A 5,935-nucleotide genomic window follows, 5' to 3' on the forward strand; every position below is an offset into this window, starting at 1 on the left:
GAACCTGGAAATTTGTGAAGTAATTTAGCTTTTCTATGCCAGTATACATAGGCATATGTACAAAATAATTACTTTTCTCTTCCTTAAGTGTGAGTCCAGATTTTCTATATTTAAGTTGAACTTAAAAAGTTGACATTTAAGGGGACTGTTTCATATAAGAAAATCTATTTTAAGACTTTACAACTCCCTGTTCTCTTATAAGACTTTACATGCAGTAAGTTCCATCAATTTGTTTTTATCGGTTGCTTAGAGGCGGTCTGAGGCAACTGTGTGATTCGTCAACTATACAGAGTCATCTTCTAAAATTGGTATTATTGCTTGATTAATTGCCTGTTATTGTTATTGCAAATAGGGCAGATGTAATGTGAAAGCTTTAGTTCATAAAAACTCCTTTCATACAAGTCCCTCTTCAGGTACGTGGAGATATATCCAATTGGATGGTTCACTGCTACCCCACCTAGTAGCTCTCTGCCGTCGGTATTTTAGGAGGAGGTCTAATTAAGGAAAGGAGATCTAGGACATATAATTTGCTCAGCAATAGCCCATTCCAGGAAACAAGGAACTCTCATTTAATTTAGACCTTATGAAGGTGTAGATGAATAACTGCTGATATGGAGAGATGTTCATGGCATTGAGAAGTGGGGGAAAAAATCACCAAATAGTATGTACACTTAAATTTAAAAAAAACACCATAATATTTAGTAAGCAATTTAGAAGGACATACATCAACATGTAATAAAATAGCACTGTCCAAAAGAAAGGTAATGTGAGTCACATACGTAATTTAAAATTTTCTGGGAGTCACATAAAAACAAAAAGAAAAAGGAATATTAATTTCAATTATATTTTAATTAACATATTTAAAATACATTAAATTATACATTTATATAATTAAATACACTTATGCAAAATATAGAAATGCTTAACACATTTATATTTGAATATGTTATATAAAAATATTTGTACTATATTAAAACATGTTAATAATCAATGTACTAATGCTATAACATAAAATATATTAAGATGTAATTTTTAATACAATATATTACTATTTAAACATTTAATAAAAATGTTTGAATATTTTACATATTTTTCATACTTAGGCTTTGAAATCTAATGTATGTTTATAGTTAGAAGAAATCTTGGTTCAGATACTAAATATTCAAGAGAAATATTTGATCTATAGTTAAATATCATAACATTTATTGCTGAAAAAGTAGACTCACATGTCCATTATTCCAGTCACACATAAAAGTTTCCAATTACAGAACTATCAGTTTCTAAATTTAAATGAATTAAAATCAAATAAAAATTAAAAACTAGTTCTTTATTAGTTGCGCTAGCCTTGTTTCCATACTGGACAGTGCTGTCACCAAGTGTTCTCAGTTTTCATTTCCAAGTCTGCAGCTGTGTTACCACTCAGAGACCCCAGAGGACCTGCTGTTCTGAAACTTGGGACAACTGAGGCTCTGCCCTCTGCCAGCTTGTCCTGCTCCCAACGCCCTGGCTCTGTTACCTGGCTCCATGCCCTTTGTCAGGCTCAGGGTGTGCAAATACACGGCTCGTGCCATTCTCGCTCCAGGCCGCTGCCAGCTGCCTCCAGCTGAGGCTGTCAGGTCATGGCCTCCTCACCTAAATCCTGGCATCCAGGGAGGGCGTCCTCAGCTCCGGGCCCCTCCCGCCATCAGCCTTTCTCTTGACGCCCTGTGCGCCATCACCTCAACTTCCCTCCAGATCTTTCCTGGAATGAGTGGCAAGTCTCCTCTGGTGATCTTCTCTCCAAAAGAGCTCTCCACCACGAGCCAGCAGGCACGTGACCAGAGACGCCTTGAGGATGAGTCTTCTCAAGTTCCACGCTGAAGAGGGGCTGAGATTAGGCGTGGGGTGAGGCTCGTGGACTCGGTCCTACCCAGTCAGGGCATCATCACTAAAAGTGTGAGAATATTTTTATGATTAAAGAATGAAACAGCAGTTAGGTTCTGGATGGTCTTTTTTCTTGGAGTGGGTGAAGGGACACTCGACTTTATCGTTGAAGAGAACCTCTGGAAGTTATTTTACCCATGGTCTAGCAATCCTCTCTGCTTCAAAATGAAATGGAAACCTGTTGGTATTCTTCAGACCAGAAGCATGAATTCTGTGGGAAACCAGGAACAGCAGAGGGCTGAGATGCTCCCTCGGAGCCCGAGAAATCCTTTAATTATTGAGGTCAAATGACTCTAAGAATAATCAACTTGAGAGTGTAAGAATAACGGAATGAGTGCTGGACTAGAGGACCTTCTGGAAACCAGGGAGCAGACGTGCACCTTTACCTGGACAGGACCTGCCTCAACACCTGGACAGAGAATTTGTTTTGGACAAATCAAATCAGGAAAAAAACCATTACAGAAAGGATTTAGGCTTCCCTGAGATCAGAGTCAGAGCCCCTTCACAGCAGGTCAGTTCAGGACAGCCAGATGTTCAAAAAAGGGGCTGCTGGGGCCTCCAGGGGAAGGGGCTACCTCACAGAACAAGCGAGAAACTGGAGCTGCAAACACCCCAGGAGTCCTGCAGCGGGTAGGAAAAGGGTGTGAGTGCAGGGTTTCTGAGTCCAGGGCAGTAGTCATTTGGGACCAGAAAGTGGAAGACACATTTTTTTATAACCATGGGGACCAAGCTTCTGATCAATACAAAATGTGCCAGCTCTTTATCAGCTCCTAGATCCACAGAGGCCACAGGGCCGCTAAAGGCTGCACCTCTCTTTCTGCATAAGCACCCCTTCCCTCTTTCTTCCCCTCACGCCTATTGCTTAGTTGTTGTTTTTTTTAAGATTTATTATTTATTTATTTAATTCCCCTCCCCTCCCCCGGTTGTCTGTTCTCTGTGTCTTTTTGTGCGTCTTGTTTCTTTGTCCGCTTCTGTTGTCGTCAGCGGCACGGGAAGTATGTGCAGTGCCATTCCTGGGCAGGCTGCTCCCTCCTTCGCGCTGGGCGGCTCTCCTTATGGGTGCACTCCTTGCGCGTGGGGCTCCCCTACGCGGGGGGCACCCCTGTGTAGCACGGCACTCCTTGCGCACATCAGCACTGCACATGGGCCAGCTGCACACGGGTCAAGGAGGCCTGGGGCTTGAACCGCGGGCCTCCCATGTGGTAGACAGACTCCCTAACCACTGGGCCAAAGTCCGTTTCCCTATTGCTTAGTTTTAATCTTGGCCAGCTCACCTTCATCATGCTGTCTCATGTAACTATTCATTTGGGTGATATCTGAATTTTGATGGTAATTTTTTCTCAAGGCCCTGTCTCTGGGTCTTGTGTTGTCAGAATGAATGAGTTTTCCGCACTCAGAATTCCAGGGTATTGGACAGCAAAGGCCCGGGATTCTGGAGCCTATGAGCTTCTTAGAAGCCTGTGAAAACGCTTGAGTCCTGAAAAAGATATGTATGGGCTCAACATAATATAGAAAAACTGCAAAGCTGAAAGCAATAAATGTTTCATTAAAATCTACAAAAGTAACACTGTCAACTGTATAAATTGTCACATTAGTATTCGTACAAATATCATTGCATTCAACACTAATTTTGGAAGTTGGAATTTCTTACTTTGAAAGAATTCCTAAGTATGCATGGTGATAGTTGGCAACTTATAGCCAACCATAAAGGAAGTGGTACTTGTCGCCAAATAATTTCAAATGCGACACTATACACACATCCTTTTGAAAAATTTACAGAGAATATATTATATTTACTGTGGGATGAGTGCTTGCTTTTAGATGATTTATCAGATGTAGAGTGGATTCTCCATAGTAAAAGTGCCAAGGGCCTCACCTGGTAAAGCCCTCTCTCAGACCTCACCTGGCCTTGCCCTTTCCTGGACAACGCTATTCCACATAGTCGGTAGCGTGGTGTCTGCAAAAAAGCCAGTTGAATTCACACCTAGGACGTATCAATTATTAGTGAGACTTTTGGCAACTTCACTAACCTCTCAGAACATCCATTTCAGTAGAATATGCAGAGATTCCTGGGAGGGTTACATAAAATAACAAATGGGTCTGATGCCTTGTAGGTTTATAGTAAGGGTTAGAAAAATCCCTAGACCCCCTGGGAGAATAGAATTGAACAAGGGAATAGAATTAGGATTGAAAATTTGATTCAGGAATTGAAAACTGCAGGTTTCAGAACCTCAATTATAAAATCTAGTGTTGTGTAATGGGGATACACTTGGGATGGTACACACTGTAGTTGGTGATGATTTCATTATTATTCTCAGTGGTTCATTCCTTTCCCTGTAAGATAATTCTGCACTCCCATCCACTGCCGTCTGACTTGCTTGCTGAGTTTCCTGTGCCATGTCTACCTGGCCACATGACTCCAGCCAGTGGCAGTGCAATGATGCCACATCCAAGCACCATCTTTAAGGGCAGTTGTGGGATTTGGCTCAGCCTCCTGCTCCCCTGCTTTTGCCTCAAGGAAGATGGTGCAGCCAAGTAGGGACTGCCCGTTTTGCCTGGCTTCCGGCATGAAAAGGCCCTTGGAGCACAGCCGCAGCTGCTCACCTGTAGCTAGTGGGAGAAATTAATGTTGGTTGCTACGAGCTGCTGAGATCTGGGGTTGCTCATAACCACAGGAAAGCTGGTTAATACAGGTTATTCAGGAGGAGACTCTCCCAAGTGAGGGGGCGCTTCTCCTTGCTCTTTTGTTGCTTTAATTTGAGAAAGAGGATCTTTGCATTAATCAGCCGTAAAGAAAAGCATCATGTTCCACTTCTCCAGAAATGCGCAGTGTGTACTTTACAGAAAATAGCACATCAGCGGGATTAGACAGTGAGCAGAAAGCTAATCCCTGTGCAGTTCCAGGTCAGGATGCTGGCAGGGAAGTCATGGAGATATTTGAATAGCCAATAAGTGTCTTATTTGTCCCTAGTGACACCTCTTGGGATTTATTGACGTAGGCATTTTGCATTTCTCAATTACAAGTGTGAAATATTTTTTGTTGCCAATTTTGCTAGTGTTAAGAATTCTTTGCAAGGTACTTTCTGCACTTCATGGAAAATCAGCATTAAATGAGTCAAATATTTCCCAGTGGCTTAATTTAGCATGCTGCTTATTTTTCCATGGGGCCAATCTCTTCTTTATATTCTGAGCTCTAAATGAATGAAGTACCTTGATTCAGAAGAACATGACCTTTAATTAATTATAACAAAGTAGTAGCTACTAAGATTTTGTTGTTGATTTTTCTGTTTTATTTTTACTGATTGATTATTACTTTTACATTTTCTTAGTGCAGCCACTGGACCAGGTAGCAAAATGTTAACAGAGAAATTGTCTATCTTTTGTTAGGAACCTTGGATCACACTCTTCTGAACATCCTGTTGTCTGTCTATCTGCTCCCATTTGTCTTGCCCCCTTTCCCTCATTCATTCATTCAGCTCATATTGTTTGATTGCCTGTTGCATACCAAGCACTGTCTATTTCCAGTGTGTGGAGAACAAGAGAAACAATGTCTTTCCCTCTTGGATTTAACACTCAGGAAGAAACCTGTCTATGGAGAGGCAATAGAAAGTCCAAATACCATAAGGCAGGACTGAGCTTAGAGCATTTGAGGAATGGTCAGAAGACAATGTTGCTGGAGAAGGTTAAAAAGGGGGAGAGTATTAGGAGATGACGCAGAGAAGGTTGGGGAAGTCTAGAATATGTGCTTGTGAACTATGTTAAGGAGTCTTGATTTTATTCTAAACATACGGAGCAAGATCATGCTGGCTGCTGACTGGAGAAAGGAGAGAAGAGGGGCAAGCAGAAAAAGGGAGAACAGTGAGAAGGCCGTTGGAGAAACCCAGGTGAGTGACAATGGTGATGTGGACTGGATTTGGTGGAGGTAGGGGGAAGTGGTCAGATTCATGATGTATCTTGGATGTAGAAATTGCTGACATGATGGCTAGGGGTTGTGTGTGTGGGGAAACAAGGA

Source organism: Dasypus novemcinctus, chromosome 11, assembly GCF_030445035.2.
Source record: "Dasypus novemcinctus isolate mDasNov1 chromosome 11, mDasNov1.1.hap2, whole genome shotgun sequence".
NCBI lineage: Eukaryota > Metazoa > Chordata > Mammalia > Cingulata > Dasypodidae > Dasypus > Dasypus novemcinctus.